The 26,652-nt window shown below is 40.4% G+C and overlaps 1 pseudogene; it reads left to right on the forward strand.

Annotated features, from left to right (window-relative positions):
• Nucleotides 1-4,039: 4,039 nt before the first annotated feature.
• Nucleotides 4,040-4,158, forward strand: LOC134313077 (5S ribosomal RNA; annotated as a pseudogene).
• Nucleotides 4,159-26,652: the final 22,494 nt, after the last annotated feature.

Here is a 26,652-nt window from a genome sequence, read left to right on the forward strand (position 1 = left end):
GTTGGATGTGACGCTGAGCACGTGCACTCAGCTTCTTTGGACGACCAACGCGAGGTCTGTTCTGAGTGGACCCTGCTCTTTTAAAACGCTGGGTGATCTTGGCCACTGTGCTGCAGCTCAGTTTCAGGGTGTTGGCAATCTTCTTGTAGCCTTGGCCATCTTCATGTAGCGCAACAATTCGTCTTTTAAGATCCTCAGAGAGTTCTTTGCCATGAGGTGCCATGTTGGAACTTTCAGTGACCAGTATGAGAGAGTGTGAGAGCTGTACTACTAAATTGAACACACCTGCTCCCTATGCACACCTGAGACCTAGTAACACTAACAAATCACATGACATTTTGGAGGGAAAATGACAAGCAGTGCTCAATTTGGACATTTAGGGGTGTAGTCTCTTAGGGGTGTACTCACTTTTGTTGCCAGTGGTTTAGACATTAATGGCTGTATATTGAGTTATTTTGAGGGAAGAATAAATTTACACTGTTATATAAGCTGCACACAGACTACTTTTCATTGTGTCAAAGTGTCATTTTGTCAGTGTTGTCCCATGAAAAGATATACTTAAATATCTGCAGAAATGTGAGGGGTGTACTCACTTTTGTGATACACTGTATATATATATGTATATATATATATATATATATATGTATATACAGTGTATCACGAAAGTGAGTACACCCCTCACATTTCTGCAAATATTTCATTATAACTTTTCATGGGACAACACTATAGACATGAAACTTGGATATAACTTAGAGTAGTCAGTGTACAGCTTGTATAGCAGTGTAGATTTACTGTCTTCTGAAAATAACTCAACACACAGCCATTAATGTCTAAATAGCTGGCAACATAAGTGAGTACACCCCACAGTGAACATGTCCAAATTGTGCCCAAATGTGTCGTTGTCCCTCCCTGGTGTCATGTGTCAAGGTCCCAGGTGTAAATGGGGAGCAGGGCTGTTAAATTTGGTGTTTTGGGTACAATTCTCTCATACTGGCCACTGGATATTCAACATGGCACCTCATGGCAAAGAACTCTCTGAGGATGTGAGAAATAGAATTGTTGCTCTCCACAAAGATGGCCTGGGCTATAAGAAGATTGCTAACACCCTGAAACTGAGCTACAGCATGGTGCCCAAGGTCATACAGCGGTTTTCCAGGACAGGTTCCACTCGGAACAGGCTTCGCCAGGGTCGACCAAAGAAGTTGAGTCCACGTGTTCGGCGTCATATCCAGAGGTTGGCTTTAAAAAATAGACACATGAGTGCTGCCAGCATTGCTACAGAGGTTGAAGACGTGGGAGGTCAGCCTGTCAGTGCTCAGACCATACGCCGCACACTGCATCAACTCGGTCTTCATGGTCGTCATCCCAGAAGGAAGCTGACGCACAAGAAAGCCCGCAAACAGTTTGCTGAAGACAAGCAGTCCAAGAACATGGATTACTGGAATGCCCTGTGGTCTGACGAGACCAAGATAAACTTGTTTGGCTCAGATGGTGTCCAGCATGTGTGGCGGCACCCTGGTGAGAAGTACCAAGACAACTGTATCTTGCCTACAGTCAAGCATGGTGGTGGTAGCATCATGGTCTTGGGCTGCATGAGTGTTGCTGGCACTGGGGAGCTGCAGTTCATTGAGGGAAACATGAATTCCAACATGTACTGTGACATTCTGAAACAGAGCATGATCCCCTCCCTTCGAAAACTGGGCCTCATTGCAGTTTTCCAACAGGATAATGACCCCAAACACAACCTCCAAGATGACAACTGCCTTGCTGAGGAAGCTGAAGGTAAAGGTGATGGACTAAACCCAATTGAGCACCTGTGGCGCATCCTCAAGTGGAAGGTGGAGGAGTTTAAGGTGTCTAACATCCACCAGCTCCGTGATGTCATCATGGAGGAGTGGAAGAGGATTCCAGTAGCAACCTGTGCAGCTCTGGTGAATTCCATGCCCAGGAGGGTTAAGGCAGTGATAATAATGGTGGTCACACAAAATATTGACACTTTAGGCACAATTTGGACATGTTCACTGTGGGGTGTACTCACTTATGTTGCCAGCCATTTAGACATTAATGGCTGTGTGTTGAGTTATTTTCAGAAGACAGTAAATCTACACTGCTATACAAGTTGTACACTGACTACTCTAAGTTATATCCAAGTTTCATGTCTATAGTGTCGTCCCATGAAAAGATATAATAAAATATTTGCAGAAATGTGAGGGGTGTACTCACTTTTGTGATACACTGTATATATGTTAAAAAATTTACATGAGAATACATATTTCTGTAAACCACACATATGTGCCAATATACAGTATGTAATTGTTACAGTTTCTGCTAGGTTTTATATATAGTTTGCAAAAATATGGGCATATATTTTAAATATGACAATTTTATATATGTACATGTATTGGGTAGTAATGATTTAGTTTCTATCACATTGGAGCTACACCTTCTGTTTTTTGCACATCATATTGGACGGTTCTGAGGCCGAATCCTGCTGGATTGAGGCGACCGTGCCAACAATGGTGCTTCTGCAGGATATGATGGGAATCCCTGTCTGAACAGATAGACAATGAATCGTCTACTAGGCTAAATTCCATTGGCCACCACCAATGACACCACCTGGCCACTAGAGGGCTCTTGTATGAATACTGACTGGACTACTGACCACGAGCTTGCTGGACATACAGCAAGAATTTCAAAAACCAATTACATTATTTTGTACATAGTCAACTTCTGAAGCATTTTTCCCTGCATCGTACCAACTTTTTTAATGCCTTCAGCAAAAAACTTTTTCGGTTGAGCTTGTAGCCACTGATTCACTGCAAGAATTGTAAGAATCAGCTTTTAATTTCAGTGTTTTTATATTATATTTGTGGGAAAACATAGCTTGAAACTCAACGCCTTTTAAACTCATCACTCCCAGAACCAACTGACGTTGAGTTTTAGGGTACCACAGTATTTGAATACTTGTTGAATCTTATTCACAGCGTTCGTTAGGGTGAAAGCGTGACATCTTTTAAGTTAGTTCAATGTGACATTAAAGGAAAAGTGCCAAAATGAGATGCAATTGCATCATTAAACAAACGACCTCTCCGAAAGACAGCAAAAAAAAAACACTGGCACAAGGACGAGGCTCGGAACAGGACATCCATCAATCTTAGCGAGATCAATTTTCCAAAGGTCTCCCGAGCAGGGATAAAGGCAAACTGGGGTTAATCTGCAGAAATTATGTTCTTATTAATAATCATTTTTCAGATATCTAATGCCTGTGGAAGACTAACTCAAATGTTAATCGAAAGTGAAAGCGAATTCTGCTCTTTTTTATCCCAAAAGAAAAGGAGCGTGCGCTCTGCCAGCCAGTCTGCAAATCGAATTCCGTCTTTTTATTTATTCCGTAATTGTATTTCCTGTTTGCCTGTTCAATTCTATTACGCCACGGTATCGTCGGATAAAATCTACCGAGACGAACCCTAAACGTCTTTCATTTCTGTTTTTACAAGTTCATCTGTTCTGCTGAAGAGATCTGAATCGTTCGTGTGGTGGACTTGAGCCGTGTGAGAATATTCATGTCTTTGACTTTGCACACTCGGAGGATAATTATTGTTATTATCATCACGGTTGAGATCACTCCACAAGGACATGTCATGACAGTAAAACACACACACTTACACGCACACACACTTTCTCTCTCTGTGTATGATGGAAAATATCTCATTATCACCTTCAATATGTTAATCAATTACGTCTTTATTGCTTCGCCATCTAGCACGCTGAGTTTTATGTATACAATTATCCACCACAACTCATCTGTTCTTTTGTTGAAGCATTTACAGCCACTGTAACAATATTGATCTTGCCATAACCCGGTATCATTTCTGTATCATAAACAGGTCCAGGCTGTCTAAACAGATGTCAGATGTCAGCAGAAACAATGGGGTTTAGTGTAAAGCACGGGCGCTTTGACAGGATATATGATTAGCTTGGCAAGAGGCAAATAAGAGGCCGTGTAGTGGACGCAGCTTTGCATTTTGGACAAGCAAACGCTTACGGCCACACCACCCTAAGAACACCTGATCTAATCTGATCTCAGAAGCTAAGCAGGGTTGGGCTAAATCAGTACCTAGATGGGGGACCGCCTAGGGATGCTGAGTGCTGTAAGCCCTGGGATAGTGGTAGTCTAGTTTGGGATAGTGGTAGCCTAGTTTGGGATAGTGGTAGTCTAGTTTGGGATAGTGGTAGTCTAGTTTGGGGCATGGTAGCCTAGTTTAAGAAAGTGGTAGTCTAGTTTGTGATAGTGGTAGTCTAGTTTGTGATAGTGGTATTCTAGTTTGTGATAGTGGTAGTCTAGTTTAAGAAAGTGGTAGCCTAGTTTAAGAAAGTGGTAGTCTAGTTTAAGAAAGTGGTAGTCTAGTTTGTGATAGTGGTAGTCTAGTTTGTGATAGTGGTAGCCTAGTTTGTGATAGTGGTAGCCTAGTTTAAGAAAGTGGTAGTCTAGTTTGTGATAGTGGTAGCCTAGTTTAAGAAAGTGGTAGTCTAGTTTGTGATAGTGGTAGTATAGTTTGTGATAGTGGTAGTCTAGTTTAAGAAAGTGGTAGCCTAGTTTAAGAAAGTGGTAGTCTAGTTTAAGAAAGTGGAAGTCTAGTTTAAGAAAGTGGTAGTCTAGTTTGTGATAGTGGTAGCCTAGTTTAAGAAAGTGGTAGTCTAGTTTGGGATAGCGGTAGTCTAGTTTGGGACAGTGGTAGCCTAGTTTGGGACAGTGATAGTCTAGTTTGTGATAGCAGTAATCTAGTTTGGGATAGTGGTAGCCTAGTTTGGGACAGTGGTAGCCTAGTTTGGGACAGTGGTAGTCTAGTTTGTGATAGCAGTAGTCTAGTTTGGGACAGTGGTAGCCTAGTTTGGGACAGTGATAGTCTAGTTTGTGATAGCAGTAATCTAGTTTGGGATAGTGGTAGCCTAGTTTGGGACAGTGGTAGCCTAGTTTGGGACAGTGGTAGTCTAGTTTGTGATAGCAGTAGTCTAGTTTGGGACAGTGGTAGCCTAGTTTGGGACAGTGATAGTCTAGTTTGTGATAGCAGTAGTCTAGTTTGGGACAGTGGTAGCCTAGTTTGGGACAGTGATAGTCTAGTTTGTGATAGCAGTAGTCTAGTTTGGGACAGTGGTAGCCTAGTTTGGGACAGTGATAGTCTAGTTTGTGATAGCAGTAGCCTAGTTTGGGACAGTGGTAGCCTAGTTTGGGACAGTGGTAGTCTAGTTTGTGATAGCAGTAGTCTAGTTTGGGACAGTGGTAGCCTAGTTTGGGACAGTGATAGTCTAGTTTGGGAAGTGGTAGCCTATGTAGTTTGGGATAGTGGTAGCCTAGTTTGGGACAGTGGTAGCCTAGTTTGGGACAGTGGTAGCCTAGTTTGGGACAGTGGTAGTCTAGTTTGTGATAGCAGTAGTCTAGTTTGGGACAGTGGTAGCCTAGTTTGGGACAGTGATAGTCTAGTTTGGGAAGTGGTAGCCTATGTAGTTTGGGATAGTGGTAGCCTAGTTTGGGACAGTGGTAGCCTAGTTTGGGACAGTGGAAGTCTAGTTTGGGATAGTGGTAGCCTAGTGGGTAAAGCTTTGGGCTATCAACTGAATGTTTGACAGTTCAAATCCCAGCTCTACCATTCACTGTTGGGCCCTTGAGCCAGGCCCTTAACCCTCTGTGCTCCAGGGACGCTGTACAATGGCTGACCCTGCGCTCTGACCCCAGCTTCCAAACGAGCTGGGATATGCGAAGAAATAATTCCATTGTACTGTACACCTGTATATGTATATAACAAATAAGGGCATTCTATTCTATTCTATTCTATTCTATTCTATTCTATTCTATTCTATTCTATTCTATTCTAAGAGGTATGAGAGCCCGGGGTGCCTGTTTCTGAAGTTGCTAGAGAAGAAACAATTTGCGTGATATGTGACACTCACTCGCACTCGAACAGATCCTCTGTGAAGAAATGCTGCCCTCTCTCCCAGGTACCAGGGTTAGAATGAGCTGAGGATTTACTCTGAAGTCAAAATAACACAAATGTCCAGACTCTTTTACTCCTGAGAACGAGTTAGATTTCAAAAACAGGTTCGCACAAGCCATCTGATGACTGCTCCTCATCCTCTTGCCTATAAGTAAGGCCCTACTTAATTCACAACTGTGAAATTTATTTAACTTACTTTTGGCACGATACCACCAGCCAACTGTGGATTCCCTCATACACAAGGTACCTAAACTACATGTCCCGAGACCTCGACCCTACAGCAGGAGTCGGTGTTGCGGCGGCTGGGAAAGAAAACCCTATCTGACCTTCCCTCCTTCCAAAATGGACAGCCGTGTGTGCTGGATTCCCCGCTACAGTATTAGACTGCTAAGCCACCCAAGCCACACTGATTCATGTATTTTTAATGAGGGCAGTGAAACTGACCCTATTTACAGTGTAGGGGCAGAGATAAGTCACCCACAAGGCCACAGGGTTTAATAACATTATGGTGTATATTTGTACACTGCTGAATTTATAATTTTGGTTGTTGTGTGTATGTTTTATCTGAAAATTGTTCTGATTTTTATTTCAAAACAAAAAAATTCATGAAATAAGAATGAAAGCTCAAATTTGTAGATGTTATTATACACTGATCAGGCATAACATTAAAACCACCTACTTGTTTCTACACTCACTGTTCATTTTATCAGATCCACTTACCATATAGAAGCACTTTGTAGTTCTACAATTACTGACTGTAGTCCATCTGTTTCTCTACATCAGACACAGCAGCACTGCTGGAGTTTTTAAATACCGTGTCCACTCACTGTCCACTCTATTAGACACTCCTACCTATTTGGTTCACCTTGTAGATGTAAAGTCAGAGACGATCGCTCATCTATTGCTGCTGTTTGAGTCGGTCATCTTCTAGACCTTCATCAGCGCTCACAGAACGCTGCCCACAGGGCGCTGTTGGCTGGATATTTTTGGTTGGTGGACTATTCTCAGTCCAGCAGTGACAGTGAGTTGTTTAAAAACTCCATCAGCATTGCTGTGTCTTATCCACTCATACCAGCACAACACACACTAACACACCACCACCATATTAGTGTCACTGCAGTGCTGAGAATGATCCCCCACCTGAATAATACCTGCTCTGTGGTGGTCCTGGGAGAGTCCTGACCATTGAAGAACAGGGTGAAAGGGGGCTAAGAAAGCATGCAGAGAAACAGATGGACTCCAGTCAGTAATTGTAGAACTACAAAGTGCTTCTATGTGGTAAGTGGAGCTGATAATATGGACAGTGAGTGTAGAAACAAGGAGGTGGTTTTAATGTTATGGCTGATCGTTGTAGAATAGAATAGACGTATATAATAGAATTTATTAGCTATTAGCTGTGCTCTAGCATGGCTACATAGGGTGCCAAAATAATAATAACACCATTAGTAATAATCTAATTTAACGTACAACATTGTAGCACAGTTACATGAAGAACAAAAGCAGCTAAAACCGATTACAAACGTATTTTTATTTTAGGAAGTGTTTATATTTGATAGTCCATATGTCATAATGATACAAACTGCAATTAAATAAATTATTAACTGCAATATAAATATTGGGAATATGATGTTGTTTACTAGAGATCGATTTATGCTAATCTAGTTATAAGCAGTTAGCTAGCTGGATTGCTATGCCTGTCTGGTGTAAGTACACTAAAAGGCAAAGTCATAGATTAATGAGCCAAAATAAAATAATAGACATAAAAAACAATGTATTACCCTACTGTAACTGTGTTTGATGGGAAATCATTGTAATGACATGCTAACGTAAGAGTGCACACATGTTTGCTACACAGTTATTCAAACAAAAATAATGACAGGTCTGTGGCACTTGGTGAACTTCATTATTTAACCAAACAGTGTTGATTCTGCTTTCCACCAATTTGCTGTCACTTCAATAATTCATGGCCAGATGAGTTTATGGCCCTGTCTGGCTAAGCTGCTAAATCTAAATGGCCAAATAACAAGATTTTTAAGCAACGGGCTTGTAAATTACCCAGGGATTTGTCGCTGCCTGTTTGTCAGTCGTCTTGTGCTCCGGGTCATGGGTGGCATTTGCTTGTGTGTCCCCTAATTGCTGAGTTGCACACAGACAGATGAGTGTTGATGCCTGACACGGTGAACGATGGAAGCGCTAATAACGTGCTGTTAGCAGTGCAGAAAAAGGATATGTTTAGCTTCAGAGTCGCTCTGTTCAGGTCGGTTCCTGTGTTCTGGATTTAATGATGCATGCAATCGAATTGTTGAGTCAAATGATTCGGTATCAGTGAGGTGGTATACTGTTATTAAAACATCTGAAATACTTTACCCATTAACCATGCCACTCATCTTTTTTTGGGTGGGGTTGGGGGGATTCTGGTGTTGCAGCCACTTTTGACATCAGACTAGTGAACTGCTTTAATAGCTGCTCACGGTTTTCACCGAGTTCCTCTCTGTTTATTATTTTCAGAAAACTTCATTGTTGTGTTGGTGGACTGAGTATCTGGCCCATGTGTGACAATTGTTTTTTATATTATTTGAACTCTTCCCCTTTCCTGTCTGCTCTCTCCATTTCAGGCTGCGGATGTTCGATTTGTGATTTCTTTTGATACATTTATTGGTTTCTTTTATTTTGACCATCCTGCAAATTGGGTTCATTCTTCAAAATCTTGCCAGTGTGGGATTTTGAACCGATATAATTGTAATTTTTACCCATCAATCTACACCTAATCACCCATAATAACCAAATGTCAGTAAAATCTTTTGTTAATAAAAGTATTCTGTCTTTATTCAGAGCTTTGTAGAGGCTGTTTTGGCAGCAGATCATCTCAGGCTTTATCAGATTGGATAGATAGTACACGTTTGTTGAGGTTTAAGTCTGCTGTAGGCTGGGTCATTCAAGGAAGTTCAGATACTTGCCCCAAAGCCCCTCCAGTGTAGTTTTGGCTGTGTGCTTTGAGTCACTGTTGTAGCTCTTGTAGAGTTTCCATTGGATTCCAGTGACACTGACATGGTGGTGGTGTGTTAGTGTGTGTTGTACTGGTATGAGTGGATAAGACACAGCAGCACTGCTGGAGTTTTTAAACACCTCACTGTCACTGCTGGACTGAGAATAGTCCACCAACCAAAAATATCCAGCCAACAGCGCCCCGTAGGCAGCGTCCTGTGACCACTGATGAAGGTCTACAAGATGACCAACTCAAACAGCAGCAACAGACGAGCGATCATCTCTGACTTTACATCTACAAGGTGGACCAACTAGGTAGGAGTGTCTAATACAGTGGACAGTGAGTGGACACGGTATTTAAAAACTCCAGCAGCGCTGCTGTGTCTGATCCACTCATACCAGCACGACACACACTAACACACCACCACCATGTCATTGTCACTGCAGTAGAAATGAGGATTTGGAGAATTTAAGATAGTGCTGCAGTTCAAAACCAAAAGTGCAAAAAGTGTAAGGATGCAGAATTTAAATTGGGGAACACAAACAGAACTAGGGAAAGTTTTCCTGCGCTGTTAGGAATAAATGCCTTTATTTCTCATATATATACATATACATGTGTACAGTACAATGAAATCTTTCATGTTTAGAAGCTGGGGTCAGAGAGGGTTAAGGGCCTTGCTCAAGGGCCCAACAGTGGCTGCATGGCAGAGCTGGGATTCGAACTCTCGACCTTTCAGTTGATAGCCCAACGCTCTACCCACTAGGTTACCACTGTCCCTGCAATTATAATGACAATAAACCTTCTTCTTGTCATGGTCCTAATACACTGGTGCACGTTTCCATTATTTTGTCCATACCGTGTATGAGGAGCCAGTCACCAACAAATCTAACATTTACCGTCCTACCAATATTCTCTCAATCATTTCCCAGCTAATGGAGCAGCAAATGGGATAACAAGGCCCTCTAGATTTGTAGGCCATCACTTGAAATTAACACATTTATGAGCTCTATCTAAATTAAACAAATCATTGATTTTATGTATGCGAGTTATAGTCTCATATTCTTGTGCTCACTCCTGGTGAAGATTGGTGACTGGTCATGAATGTTCTGTGATTCCAGGTCCTGAAAAGCGAGTTTTCTAATATAAAAAAATTAAAAAAGGTGCCTGGCAGACCACTGCAGAGAGGAAACAAAGCCTGTGCTCCTCAAACGAGCGCATTCGGCGTACAGCCCCCCTGCTCGGTGTGCAACACGGACTTTTTAGTTACATATGAAAGCGCGGTGGGGGCGTGTTTGGTTGCGGGGGGTATCTTGGAGGATTCTGCGATTTTTCCAGCCCTCTGTCCTTTTCCACTTCATACCGTTTGATCATGTCGCACGGCTTCACTTAAAGAAGGCTTACACTTTGCTCACTCCGTCTCCGTTCTGTTCTGAGCCCCCCTGCACGGACGGAGGTACGCAGCTGGACGACGCGGAAGACCTTGGTGGGCTGCTGGGAACCTTCGGTGTCTTTAAGTCTGAGACTAAGATGAGACAGGAAAGCCTTAATGGAATTTCAGTTGAGGAGGCCGATCTGCTCCGTTCGGCTCTCATGCTGGGGAAGGGTTCTTTTAATGCAAGGCGGCCTGTGAGGTACACTTTCACTTCAGACGCAGGAGGAAGCGAAAAGAGAGAGAGGGTAAAAGTTAAAAAAGTAAAAGAGTCATAAGAGAGACTCTTACTTAGATATACTCATTAAATGTTCTTTCTTCCACTCTTGGATTTGTCAGTGAACACTGCTTTAGCCTCTCTATTACTTTTGCCATGTAGTTTCCTGGCATCGTTTTGGCAAGCTCATGTGGCGTAACAGTAAAATGTGTCCTACATGTGTGTTACATGAACCTAGCCATTGGCGGGGACATATAACAGTGCACCATTGGTGCAGGTCCAGGTTGTATCAGGAAGCATCGTCTTGGTGAGATAACACACTGGTGTAACAGTGGTGTGAGACCAACACTACTGGAGTTCCTGGGGTTCAAATTCCGGGTTGGGCTCATAAATTCATAAATATAGATGGAGTGTGGTGTTACATGAAGTAGTCATTGGCGGAGACACATAACAGTGCACCCTTAGTGCAGGTCCCAAGCCCGGATAAAGGAGGGTTGTTTCAGAAACGGCTTCCGAATCATTTCCTAGCATCATCTTGGTGAGCATGTGTGGTGTATCAGTGGTGTAAGACCAACGCTGCTTGAGTCCCGAGAGTTCAGGGGTTCGAATCTCTGAGCAGAAGAAGCATGGTGTTACATGAACATAGCCATTAGGTGGGCACATAGCAGTGCACCATTAGTACACAACACACATTAAATCTAATACATTTCATGACCTTCCCTAACATACACAATATGGCCAAAAGTATTGTAGGTGGACACCTGACCATAAGCTTGTTAGACATCATCAGTTTTAATCAACCGCTTCATCCTGGTCATGGTTGGTCTGGTTCCACCAGTAAGCACTGGGTACAGGGCAGAAATACTCTGGACCGGGCACCTAGTTACTGGACTAGGTCATCTGTTACATGACTCCCATCTGCCTGATAGCCGGTTGCACCACCAGAGGGCCTAACCCAAATCTATAATATGCCAGTTAATGCTGTTATAGACAAGACAGCAGGTAGCAGTTGTAGCCAAGTGGTTAAGGTACTGGTCCAGTAATCAAAAGGTTACCAGTTCAAGCTGTTGGGCCCCTAATTCTCAATTGTTTAGATTGTATACTGTAAGTCGCTTTGAATAAAATCATCTGCTAAATGCCGTAAATGTAAATATATACATATATATACTGTATATATATATATATAAGTGTGTACATAAGAATATGAGGTAGTAATAGAGGAACCTGGTAGTAGAAGGCTCCCAGTTTTCATATAAGATGTCCCATGCAATAGTACCAATGTAATATAGCTACGACTCAATTGTCAATCAGTCCGATAAGGAAGAGCTGCTTGTTCCAGGTTAAGTACAGAAAATGCACCGTCTCATTTAACTCATCATAGAACGCTGGATGCCTCCAAGGCTAAGTGACAAAAATGAATAGCTGTATGAGACATGCGACTGACACACACTCTTTATTCCCCAGCAACACTGCTGTTACAGGGGACCCATCGTTCCCCGATTCCTCCAGGCATGGACCTGTGAAAGCAATAATTAAGTCATGAGTGATGGGTCAAAATAATGTGTGTTATTAAAGCCCCTGACCACTTCTAAACAATGGCTTATTGCTAGGTCTTACATTACCGGGACGTGTCAGAAGTCAAAATCTCTGCGATTGGTGACATGACTGTTTAAGTGGTTGGCTAAAAATGTCTGGTTCTTGCTTTTAGTCCCATTTAAGTGGACTAAAAGATAGATGGAGATAAAGACCCATGGTGAGTTTAACAGCAGATGGGGATGTTACCTTGGACCAGCACCTATTTAGAACATTTTAACTGCACCCGTCTTCATCAGTGTTGAACCCAAAGGGATGAATCAGGACCATTTTCTATTATTTTCTAAATAGTGAGACATGTTCAAAGATGGACAAGAGGTCAAGCCACATCAAGCTACATGCAGGAAGGTGGCTCACACTTCACACTGTAAAGGTTGCCAGATTTTTCTGTAATGCTTTAAAAGCAGGATATGTTTTACTGTTTCCCAGAATTATCTTAAAACGATAAACCTTTAAGTACAGATAAATAAAATACCATCTGACAAGTGGGTGCATTTATTAGGTCAAATATGCTGCAGCTCATTAAGCACCAAACAGCCTGTTTGTGTCTAACTGGACGTTTAGGTAGAGTGGACTTAGAAACATTAGAAGGACGTTTGGGGAAAGGAAGATGGTTTAATATAAGGAATCTAATTTAGTGTCAGGTGATCAAATAATTATTGATTTATTATTAAACATTAAATTAAATTATTAAACATTATTATTATATGATTATGTCTACCGTTTAATCTAAAGAAAATGTATACATTACAAAAAATTATATTTATTATTATTTTCATGTTTTACATGTTTTTCTTGATCAGAGTTCCAGTCACAGTGGGTCCGGTTTTTCCAGAATCACTGGCACAATCCAGTAACACATCCCATCCCATCAAGTGATTAAATAATGCAAAAGTACAGTAGATAATAATAAAAAAATACTAAAACATTTTTTTATTTAATACCCCTTTCATATAGAATTGTGTAGTTTTTTGTATTATTTTATTTTATTTTATTTTTATTATTTATTTTATTTTATTTTCATATTTTACTGCTATTTTTTGGTCAGAATCACAGTCACAGTGGGTCTGGTTTTCCCGGAATCACTGGCGCAATGCAGTAACACAACCCATCACTGGGCCTCAGCCATCCTTTAGACATAGCCAATCATGTCTGTATGTAGACGCCCCACCGGCTGATATCACTGATGGGGATTCAAACCCAGTGGTAGTAAACTAGTGCAATTCACCTCTGTGCCCCCTTAGCACCCACTAATCATTTACGGGACGTGGTAGCCTAGTGGGTAGAGCTTTGGGCTATCAATCGAAGGGTCGATAGTTTGAACCCCGACTCTGCCATGCAGCCACTTTTGGGCCCTTGAGAAAGCCCCCTAACCTTCTAGGCTCCAGGGGTGCCATACAATGGCTGGCCCATGTGCTCTGACCCCAGCTTTCAAACAAGTTGGGATAGGCAGGAAAATAATTTCATTATACTGTACACCTGTATATGTACAGTATAAATGACGAATAAAGACGATCTATTCTATTATTTAATTTTAATACCAACATAGTAACATGCTGCACAGCAACAAGGGTCATGAGGACCTGTTTTTGATTATTACATCCGTTTTTTGCCTGTAAAGAGTTTTGCATGTTTTACCGTGTCTCTGAAGGTATTGTAGGTATAGATACAGGAACAAAAAATTCCCACAGACATACTTCAAAGTCTTGTGAGAAGCCTTCTCAGATGAATGGCTGTTGTAATAGCTGAAAGGATCACACAGGGGTCACGCTATTTCAATACGTCCAGCAAACTCATGGTCAGGTGTCCAAATAGTCTTGATCATATAATATGTGTTCCAATAGAAAATAGCTTAATCCGTTAACATCTAACATCTAAATGTCAAACACCCGTTTTGTAATCATTACTTTGTATTCTCACCTTGTGTAACTCTGATACCTCCTCTAGCATCTAATGAGCTGTTAGCATGTAAATAGTGAAGTGAGAAGAGACTATTTGCAGTTGAATGAGCCTCTCCAGCTACTGTACCACAACTTTCAACTCTCGAGAGATCCGGCCCGGCTCGTAATGGAGCCGCGTCCACGTGTTTGTTACCCGATAGAGTCCGGGGAGAATGTAAAAATGCTTTAAATCAAATGAGAGAGAGTGTGTGAGAGAGAATATGTCTGCTTAAGCCTGGCTAAGAGGAGTCGTCACATCAAAAGCACTCTCCTCTGCCGGCCTGCGTCAGTCCATTTAGAAGCAATGTTTAAGAGACTGGGGCCTGAAATTTGATTTTGAATGGAGAGGGACCTGAGTCGTGGATGGCCTTTTTCCTCTCTGTGCTCCAGCTGAGGGCATTAGCAACACAACAGAGTGCTAATGGTTAGCATCAGGGCCTGTGTGTTGCCTTATATGTCATGCTGTCATCACCTTGTGTAAAAGCCCCACCAGTGGCTGAAGTACAATTGTCTTTGAAAATGTGTGTAATGAGGTTTCTAAATAGATGGGGGCTAGTGCTGAAAGTACTAAATAAGGGTGCGGTTCAAACTTATCCAGCAGGCGGATAAGATTGATAAGGCTTTGGTTTGGGAATTCAACTAATAAACATACTGTACTGCTAAAATTACATTAAAATGATTTGGATGGTTAATATTATTCAATATATGGGTTGCTTTTGCTGTATCATGGACCATTTTTATAGGTCATTTTTTCCAAACGTGGGTGGTCCAGAAGCCTAGCTCACCTCACGTCGATCTCAAGCCGTCTATTTTGAATCCCAGTTGGTGCTACCAGTCTGGCTGGGCACCCGAACCTATACACTTAGTGGTGTGAATGGGTCCCAAACAGGTACAGTGTGGCTGTCCATATGCAGTATGGTTCTCTGTAAGACTCCACCAGTGACAGTTAACAATAAAAAATAAAAAATACAGCTGACCACTGCACATGTCGGAAGGGGCGTGTGATAGTCTCAGGTCTGCTTGAGCAGGGTGGGGTGATATTGCAACAGAGGAATCAGCATTGGTTAGATTGGAGAGAGAAAACATAAACACTGTAGAGATTTTAATATAAAACTCTTAATACTTACCTTGTCACTTTTGTCAACCAGGGTGGACTAGGTTCAAACCCAACTACAGCCAGGTTCTATTATTAAGCCGTGCACCAAGGCACTTAACCCTCGCTTGCTTGGATTGTATTCGCAATTATAAGTTACTTTGGATAAAAATGTGAATGTAATAACCAACATATTTTCTTTACTTGCACTATAAAAGTGAATTTATCATATATAGAACATCTAATAAATGAAACAAATATCAAATAATTCTAAGCTTACACTAAAGGATGCCAAAATAATATATCATAGACCTGCTATTTATATCAACTTGTCTATAGTTTCACAGTCATACTGTCTAAATCCCTTAAAGCTCTGTCTCTAATGTCTATTAGATATATATTGAACTAGACTGGTGAGAGAGTCCATGCATTTGCACCAGAAATGAACGCTCATAATCTGCGTGCAAAGCTTTTTATGGTGTATTCACCTCACAGGGTAATGAGAGTCGGGTAATCTACAGGATGGGACTGGACTTAGTAATTATTAACCTATATATTTTTACATGTACACACTGGAAAAAAGGTTTATGTTAGGTCAGTTCTGTATATTTACATAGACAATTGCTGCCAGTCTAGAATGTTTCTAGAATGTTTATATTGTACGTGGTCTCAGTGATATGGCCTCAGATCTTATCAAGATATAACTACACTATGGGTAGTTTTGTCATAGGCCTCATACACCCTTAATCTCTAAGGCTACTAATGTCTCTGTACATGTAGTGCACTAGTGTATCAATGCTAAGTATTGCAAGTCTGTGACTGGGTTTATTTAACCCAGGTTTACAACATAGTGGGAAAATAAAAGACCATTATCCACATTCCCTAACATTTTATTTATACTATTATGTGCAATAGGGTTGTGTATCAGATAAGAAATCTATACAAAAATATAGGCCTATATGTACACCATACTTGGGCTTACCTGCACCCCTAGCCTTACCTTACGCGTAACTTAGTTCTCTTTACTGATCTGGGATCTGGAAAACAATGCAGTTACTTATTATTACGCCTCACAGCAAGAAGGTCCTGGGTTCGATCCCCGGGTGGGGCGGTCCGGGTCCTTTCTGTGTGGAGTTTGCATGTTCTCCCCGTGTCTGCGTGGGTGCTCCGGTTTCCTCCCACAGTCCAAAAAGATGCAAGTGAGGTAAATTGGAGACACTAAATTGTCCATGACTGTATTCGATATAACCTTGTGTACTGATGAATCTTGTGTAATGAGTAACTACCGTTCCTGTCATGAATGTAACCAAAGTGTAAAAACATGACGTTAAAATCCTAATAAACAAACAAACAAACTTACTATTACTTATTATAAAGGAGAAGGAAATTACTACAGTATTCAGCATAAATGCATTCATTAAAGTGTGTAGTTTCCAGCTGTGGGATTTTATAATATGCATATAGTTATCTAATGGACAACCATCATGTAGGCTATATATTTAAGAGTATACATAGGCTATACCATGCTGTCCCTAATGAATAAGAACACAGTGATGCAGGTATAAATTATAATGGACACTAGCACTAAAGCACAAGCACTTACCCGATTTCCCATCACTGATTCGAACTTTTGTCTTTAAATGCAACCCGAATTTAATTTTCCATATCGTCCTCATCATGATGGCTGCGTAAAGAACCTGATTCGCCCCAAACGTGTCCGAAATCCCGGCGGGGAAGCCGGAGAAGGGGAAGGAAGGGGGGTTGGTGTAAGGGGGAGTGTTGAGACGATAGGATAGCAGATGCAGGTCAGTCAGTGAGCGGATCGGGCGCTGAGCGGCAGCACTGCACCTCCGACACAGCGCACCAGGACCCGTTAACGCGCCCACCTCCTTCTCAACCGCACACACTCTCTCTCGTCTCGTCTTGCCCCTCGGTGCACATTTTACCCCCTCATCGATACGTGCAACTGATCCGACCCGGAAAACTCGGCCTTGTACGGAGATCGGCTTGGTTCTGTGCGCGCCGCAAACTTTTGAGCTCGCATTGCTCCGCATCTTTCTGCGCGCCTGGTACGGACCGCGGGGAGAAAAAAGTTTCGATTGCTAGTGCGGGATAAAAAAAGACCACCAAGACCTGCTGAGGAATTATCTGAAACACAGTAAGTCCTTTTAAATGCATTGTCCTAAGTTTTGCATTCAACACTGCGTTTGCGTGATTTATTCTTGCGCTGTTTTGGTCATTTTGCGCCGATTTTTTGTATTATTATTCTTTAAGAAGTCACGCTTGGTGTTACATGTATAGCGTGTCTGTAGGGATACAGGAATTCAACAGTGTTAGTTGTTTAATGCGTTTAACACATATTGTGTATGCTTTAGATTTATCATATGTATATGGAAATACAAGCACTTGGTTGTGACCTAGAGTTCACATGGCTTTGCTTATATATATGGACCTGTACTAACTGTTATGTCACAGATGGACTTTTTAACAACAAATACAACAAACACAACACAATCAAAGTCCATCCTTGACTCTTTTTTTACTTTGATCTGCATGTGCTATTTACTCCAAATGAGATAAACAATAATCTGTATGGCATGTCTAAGCAGTTCATGTATTACATATAGTAATATTTTATTTTATACGAGTGCACACAATAATACACTAATCCCAGTCATACATTCAGATTATTATGTTATTTGAAACTCTGTGCTAACACAAATAAAGCTTTATTACAAGTAGAGGATGGACAACACGTTTAAAAACCAAGGGCTAAACCATAGGCAAGTGATTCCTCAGAATAAAGTTCTTAAATTATATTTTAATGTCTTGTTCTTACAACAATAAGTTTTATCATTATGACAGAATAAACCATCCAAGAAAGGTTTTTTTCAAAGAGCCAAACCAAGAGCCTATATAAAATCTCTATAAAGTGCACTTTGTGGTCTGAGACCTTAATTTTAAGGTCATTTAAGGTCTATCTACAATCACCAGCTTTTTGTGGCTACAAACAGTATTTGTTTTCACTGGATATGTAGGTTTAGGTTTAGCATCTGCACAAAGACTACACAAAGTACCCAAAGTTATTTAATATACCAAGTACTCCAAGTGATTTATGCCCAACAACTATTTGAAATTCAGTGCAAGTCCATGAAAAAAAATCACTAAATGAGTTTTTTAACTCCTAAAGTTTATAACTAGAAGTGATGTCTGCTGGAGAATCATCTTGTATGTGTGGCACTACTCTTTTTTTTGTTTTAATGAAGCTCAAGCGTCTGCGACCACACGCACCACCACTCCAGTGCGGCGTCCCATAATGTTCCACACTTCTAACCTCCAGAATTAACCAGATGGAAATCCCAGTGTGATCTTAACACCAGTCTGAGTTGGTGAGGGATAGTCAACGTGAAGTGCTGGGATTTTTTATTACTGAATTTACGGCCTCGTCGGTGATCAAACCGGGAATTAAAGCGCACGTTAAAGTGCACACAAAGCCGATGTTGCGGGTAATTAATATTTGTGAGTGGAAGTCGTAGCTCTGCGAACACACACACACACACACACACACACACACCCGTGTGAACACACACACGCACACGGGCTGCTTGATTTCCACACTTTGCGGTGTTTTCAGAACTTTTTGCGCATTTTGGTTTTACGCGCTTCATTACTTAGTGTTTATGTACAAGTGGAGAACTGAGAAACACATGTTTAGATTATTTAAACACTTTATACTATGCTCATCAAAACCATACAAGATTTCTGCTTTCTTAATAAATGAGTATTTAGTATTAAGTTCAACAATGCGCTAAATGGTCTAGAGATTTTATTTTTCAATCAAATTTTTATCCAATGTATGTTACTTGTTCTTTTCCTTTCTTAGTCTATTATTATTATTATTATTATTTATAATTAAATGTGTTTTAATTTGTTATTATTCCTTGCTGCTTAAACAGGTCGATAAGCTTTATAAAATGAATTATTTGTTTTAAATTAATTTTATGCATATTGTAACTAGGAAATCTCATCATTTGTTAATGTAGTATTAATGCAACATTTTATATTTCTCCTGCATATTTGCAAATAATAATTACAGATGCATTTTTTTAAGTTTTTTAAAGTTTGCTTTTTTAATATATGTACTTTTTATTTATTATTTTTCATTTTATCATTATCAGTTTATTACTTTACCTAACGTCTTATCAGTTTTAATGCTTCTTCTTCTTGTTGTTCTTCTTCTTCTTCTTCTTATTATTATTATTATTATAAAAAGAAGAAGTAATAATAGTTACTGTGAATGACAATTATTAAATCACAGCACTGCCGCTATTTTGGATATTTAAGGTACATAAAAAAAATGCTTATTCTGATCTGCAAAATAAGTAACTATTTAAAACTAATATTATACTTTTTATTCTACTTAATAGTAATATTATATCTTTGTTAAAAGTATGTATTTGGACCATAAACAAATAAATATATAGATTGTAATAACTTCTACATTTACAATTTATTTATTCATGATTTTATCACTTTGCCCACTTTGTGTAATTTAATAATATCTGCAGCAATTCCTTTTCCACACATTTTCCCCCTCCGTGTGTAATTTCTGTTTGTGGTGCTGTTGGTAAATCCTAATAATAAGAATTAAAATATGAAGGTGGTTTATAGACCATAGTGTACAAAATCTTCCCTCAATCCTGCGCGACCTGTTAGGTGTTAAATCTGAGATAAATTTAACAATAAAATCAAAACACTCTAAGATAAATGTGTTTATTGACACATGTCGTACTGGCCGGCTTTGAATTATGTGATAAATATTGAAAAATGAACTTGGGCTCGAATGCGGAATAATCGATTGTTTTTAATGAGTGAACTGCGCGTTATTAATCGCAATTCAATTTACACGAATAATCAGCGCGTCTTACTTCAGTAGGTTTAGACTGAGAAAGAGAAAACAAACACACACATGCATAAATTATATAAAAATATATATAGGACTTTATATTCAGCCTGAACAGCCTGTTGCGTTTTTTACTGCGCTTTTTTTTGTTGCGCGTAAAAGTTTTGCGCGTTTTGCGCACCTTCGATCACTCAAAAATATATCAGGATTTTAAAATTCGTTTCGATGTGTCTTCATGTTGTTTTATAAGGGGATTTTAGACAGCAAGAGCACAAAGAAAAGGACAAAATAAGTGTTGAAAAAGTGAACAGGTTGTGATTTATGCGTCGGGTTGATTTTCAGACGCGCTCAGGCTCTTTTTCTCTCTCTGCATTGATCTGAAGTGAGAGCTGAAGTAAAATAAATGCCGATTCCTGTGAAGCGATCGATGCGCCCAGAGTTTATTTTAATCTGGATTTGTGGAATTAAAAAAAAGTCATTCCTATTCTACAACAATAACCGAGTGAGAAAAGGAAAAAGGAAAAGAAATGAATGAATGAAGAAGCCGCAGGAGCAGAGAAGTGTGAGATCCGAAGTGCGAATATTTTATAGACTTGCTGTTGGACTGACGAAGACAAATCCATCCGCAGCGGAAAGTAAATTAACCGCAGATTACTCAAATGTACCGGCTTCATTAGTTCTCATCGACAAGTTCTGCTTCTTTTTTTGCTCGTATATTAAAAGCAGACTGCAGCCCGGATCCACACACACCCACCCGAGCTGTGTTTATGTTTTCATGTGCTAATAAACACATAAGTGAATCTCATTTGGATACAGATGGTGGCATAATTAAAAACGGTTTCCTTCAAATTATACATGCCACATGAACAGCCACAAGAGGGTTGATTTACAACAGGGGATGAATTTTACTTTTACTTTCAGTGTTTTAATTCATTCCTTTTAATAATTAATTAGTACCTTTATTTAATTCATCAATTCTGAAGTTGCGTCACAATGCGCAAGCTGTAAATTTTTACGTCATAATAATTGTCTTTTTTTTTTATTTACTTTTCTCCCATTTATTACACTAAACAACAAGTACAAATAAAAGAAACACATATTACTTCTTAAAACAGGAGCTTTCAGTGCGTCTTCATGGGTGGCAAAGGTTCACCACTCATTATTTGGTCCAGCACCATGCGGATTGGGACACAGCCTATAACTCGTCCTAATTTGTCTGTTATTATTTTAGAGACACGCCTGGTCCTTGTAGCTTTTCATTTCGTTTCCAAGCGGAACATTTCGGATTTTATGGTGGGGTAGAGCACGTTTTGTTTGGCTAAACCAGCCGTCTCGGGTGCATTCGATCCGGTCACGGTTAGTCAGGACAAATACGTGCTTATTTATTTTCGAATTAATTATTATTCGAGGATATTTTATACATTTGTAAATGTTGTGGATTATTATACTCATTACATTTACATGTAAATAATAGAAAAAATATTAGTTGCTTTATATATACCTTAAACATATTTTTACGTTGTTCTTTTTCTTTATTATAGTGGCCTAAATTGTGTTTTCAAGAAAAACAGATTTATATATAATCTAATGAATTACTGTATTAAAGAATAATATTATAGCATCTGTATTCAATAATTACAATTTCTCATACTGTCTCTACATTTCTTTTTAAAGTACATGTGAGGGAAAAAAACAAACATAATAACTAACTAACTATCTATCTAACTAACTAACTAAATAAATAAATAAATAAATAAAGTCATTTGTGTGCAAATAATGCAAAGAATTTGCAAAGAATTTTCTGCTTTTATTTTGAAAGAACATGATCACGAGTGCAAAAAGATTTTGTTCATGTGCTTCAGATTTTCAAAATAATAAAAATAAAATTATTATTAGTATAATATAATCATAATATAAATATTACTATTATTTTTGTTATTAATAATACTTTTATTATTATTATTATTATTATGAGATTAATAAAAGTGTACATGTTTTTATACCAGTAATAAATGTATAAAACAATTTGCAATCAAGAGTTACTTCTGAACAGTCAGGTAGCCAAATCCCATCAGTTTTCTGGAATGACTCTATATGAGTTGTGTTTTTTCTCTAGTCCTCTGAATGTGAGTTTTAGTGCAGTAGAATAAGTTAAGTTAATTTCACAGCCTCTTCCCCAAGGCATTAGCAGTGCATTTGGCTGAGATCGATCAGAGGCAGATATCTATCAACTTCTCATGCTGCTTATAACCCTTCCCAGAGCGCCCGGGACCGGCCTGTCTCGACTACGGACACATTTGCAGATGTCATTTACTCACTTCCTCATACTACACCACTATTGGGTTTTATATTGGGAATCACATCCTGTTTCTTAACTATACTTTGCATCCTGCATGTCCGTAGATGTACTCGAAATTCAGATTGATTCCTGAAGAAGGCAAGATTGAACTATTTGGCTTTCAAAGGGGCTAATGAGTAATAGCTTTATTGTGCGGAAATGAAACACTTCAACGTGCCAAGAATCAGCTTCCACAAATAATTAACTGTCCATGTGTGCTGAATTTATCTCGCCAACAAGTCGCTGATATGAAAATGATGTGACCGCTCATTGTATGCATTTATCAGTTTATCAGATACAGATTAAGATTAATCAGAGTGAAATCACTTCTATGTACAGTATATTGTCTGTCTGTAAGTGTGCGAGTGATGCATGCAGGCATCAGTGGTCTGCAGGATGGGTGGGTGTGGTGGGTTCTTTGTAGTCCAGTGGTTGCTCAGAACACACAGGAGCCAGACACCTTGCAAATAATCTGGGCTTAGTGAGGAATTAGTCGACTCAGGTGGGTGGGATGAGACAAACAGAGGTCTGCCGGCCTCTGAAAACGAATAGCCCGGGCAGGTAGAGGAAACTTTCACCCAGTGCGGATCTTTATTCGAAAAGCTCAGTGTCGCCTCTGATTCGTCGCTCGCTGAGTAAATTGTTCGAATTCTGTGAGGGAGAAATAAAAAAACAGACAAAGTTTAGTGGCGGCCCCCTACTTCTGCTTATGCACACGGTAAGATCCAATAAAGCAGTGATTGATTACTGCGATTTATCGCTGGCTTTTATTGTGTGTCATACACTGAGGGGGAATTTATTTGTTGATAGTGAAGTGGAGTGGTGAGGCACAGCTTGCACGACCGGTATTGATCTAGTTTGCTGGCTGTCCAAGTGTCATTATCCTTCACCGCGTGCTCAGTCTGACATTAAATCTCACTTTCACATCTGCCCAACACAGGAGGCGTCTCTTTTTTTTATTTCTCATTCTGCAGCTGAGACACATTATTGAATTGTCCTGTTTTAGATTTCTTACTGCGGGGCTGATTCAGAATTGGCAAGATGTGCGAGCTGCTCTGTGTGACTGGCAGGCCGAAGCGCCGTGTTCTCAATACTATCGACTGCGCCCTGTCCTTCGGACTGTGGCTCTCTGTGCTGAATGCAGAACAATCTGTCTGTAGTGGTGTTACCAGCGTTAACTTGGATGCATAGTTTAACCTGCTTGTATGTGTCGATGAGAATGTGTTGGCGGTGTTGAAAAGAGTGTGTGTGTGTGTGTGTTGAGCACTCAAGTAGTGGCTCAAGTGCAGGCTGTGGATAAACACAAGTTTACCCTCCAGGGTGATTAAAGACCATGATGTGTTGAAGGACAGCAGAGTAGTCTGCTTTAAATATGATCCGTCCGAGTCCTTCCATGAGACGTCTAAACCTTGTTCACTGGTTAAATGTTTGTCATTTGTAGCTTTGCTAAACGCTGTCCAGTAGGCTAATTGGTGTGAAATCTTTTAGTCATGCGCATGCTTTGGCCTGGTTGCCTGTTTTGTCTTTTGGCTGTCTCCTTGGAGACTGGGAAACAGTGAGTGTGTATGTGCTTTAGAGCAAAACTGTGTGTGTGTGTGTGTGTGTGTGTGTGTGTGTGTGTGTTTGGGTGTTTAGGGGGCTGTGTTGGCAGGGCATTGAATGACTGTCTGTCCCGTCCTGTAATAAAATGTAAGAATGGCACTTTTACGACGGACAACAATCACTAAAATATACCGACGGGCAGGCCGCCGTGCTCCGAACGACTTTTCCAAGCAGTTGTAGCCTAGCAGTTAAGGTACTGGACTAGTAATCAGAAGGTTGCTGGTTCAATCCCCACCACTGCCAGGTTGCCACTGTTGGGCCCTTGAGCAAGGCTTTTAACACTCAATTGCTCAGACTGTATACTGTCATAACTGTAAGTCACTTTGGATAAAAGCATCTGATAAATGGCAAAAATGTAAATGTAAGCCCAAAACTTTTGGCCCCTTTCGAGTCCCGCCGCCGGGGCTTGTTTGGTATGAAATCGGATTCATACAAACCTGCGCCGCTCTCCAGAGCGCACTGAGGAAATCTATTCTTGATGTCTTCCTACTTATCTTTATTGCGTCTCTGCTGAGCGGCTTTGTCTTCTGCTCCTGCAGTGGAAAATATATCACGTAGCAACGAGGCTGACGTTGCAGTATCATAACGATGCTCTTTAAAACTAAGCCGAGTCGACGATCTGCCCCGGGGTTTTGAGAGGAATTAAGAGATTGTGCTCATCATAAATGGCACGTAAATGGTGCGGCAGCCACCTCCCTACCTTCTGTGGGACAGAACAAATATATTACTAATTATAATTATATAACTAATGCACACTGAAGTATAGAAGTTAAGCCTAGGTGGTGTTAAATCTTAACATTTCTAGATAGTCCTGTGGATTTGGGTTCAATTCTCACCTTTGATCACTGTCTGTAAAGATTTTATTGAGAGTTTTTATATGGTCCCCATTTCTCCTGGTACTCTGGTTTTCTTCTACATCCAAAACCTCAGTAGGTGAATTGGTTACCCCAAATTGGCAAGTAGGTAAATGTGTTGGCGTCCAAGGTGTATTTGCCTTGCATCCAGTATTTTGAGGCACTGCTGGACTATCAAGTGTGCAGTATATGGGGCTTGGCTGAAAAATAAATACCAAAGCTCTAAAGGATTGTCTGTACTGATTAAATCATTTTATTTATATATTTATTGCCTTTATTAAAAAGTATATTCAGGTTATTAAAATACTGCTACTGTTGTTTGATTTTTCTGGCATGGATGAAACCTTTGCTTGAAAACAATGAGAAACGAGGATTTAAAGTGCACACAGTTGACAGAAGTGGCCCAAGTTGTTATAATCTTGCCCCTTTTTGCCCCCTCTCTCATCCTCTGTCTCTGGCGTGTCACCATGTGTCAGGCTGACTCACCAGTCGTTCTGGTCCTTCTGGGACACTGGGTTTCTGTGTGTGTGTGTGTGTGTTAGTGTGTGGATGTGTGTGGTCGGGGTACCAGGCCGCCAGAGCAGCCGCAGCGCTGCAGAAATGATTAGCACATCTGTACAACACTCTTATACGACTTATACCTTGACTCTCTCCCACTATCCCGCTCTCTTCTCTGCCATGGGGGGATATCCTGTGTCCGTTTATTGGATTGCCAGTTTCACACCGCCCGGCTGCACTGATGGTAATGATAATAAAATTGAAATATCCAGGTACTTACCACTGTATTACCTTGCTATCAACACCCAGACACACTCATTTTTTAGAGCTTTTCCGAAGGGAGAGATTCGATACAGTAACAAAGACCCGCACAGAGCGAGATACGGTGTAAGACCAAGCGTGTTTGATATCAACGGATTGCACTTTCGAGGCACCGTTTCCTGCCCAGATTGGGCCACATGTAATGTGATTCTTGGGTGCCCGGGCGGTGCTGAGCGGCGTATCATGAGCCATTTTCCACAGACTGGAAAGAGAACACGTTCCCCCGGCATGTATGTGTTAACGTAAAGCTTTTTACAGGACCACAGTGGGTGTTGGGTGTGTGTGTGTGTGGGCGTGGGTGTACATATTTCCACAGAGGCTGCAGATGTCCAGATCATGTTATAAAATTGATTCGAATGAGTGTTCTGGACAGCTGATATGTGTAAAAATGCCCCGGTAGATTCCCCAGGAGGTTTTTTTTTAATGCCGTCTGATCTTCTCTGTGGCGGTGCGGAGTGTTACAAGAATAAAAGCACGTCCGTCTGAATTACCACAGAACGCCGGGCGCATTTTCCAGACGGATCACTTCTTGGATCAAATGCTACTTTTGCTTTTGCTTTGTTCTAACAGAGCTCCGGTGCTTTGCTATATATACGACAAATTGATTCATGAATTATTTGTTATTTACAAAAAAACCTCTTAGGCGTCAGCATGAGCGTAGAGGATAATATTGCTTTAATGAATATATAGCACACTCAGAGCATTCAGCCTACAGAATAATCAGTTAATGGTATTCAAGCAGCACATTAAGTTCGGATCATTACAATCAATTACCAATTCCGTGTAATTCCATTCCCCATTTACCTTGTAATAGTAGATCACCTTCAAGTCACCCCTTCGGGATTTGGAATAGCATATGCGCGCTGCTCCGACACGAGCGCGATT

The sequence above is a fragment of the Trichomycterus rosablanca genome, chromosome 4 (genome assembly GCF_030014385.1).
Source record: "Trichomycterus rosablanca isolate fTriRos1 chromosome 4, fTriRos1.hap1, whole genome shotgun sequence".
NCBI classification, from domain to species: domain Eukaryota; kingdom Metazoa; phylum Chordata; class Actinopteri; order Siluriformes; family Trichomycteridae; genus Trichomycterus; species Trichomycterus rosablanca.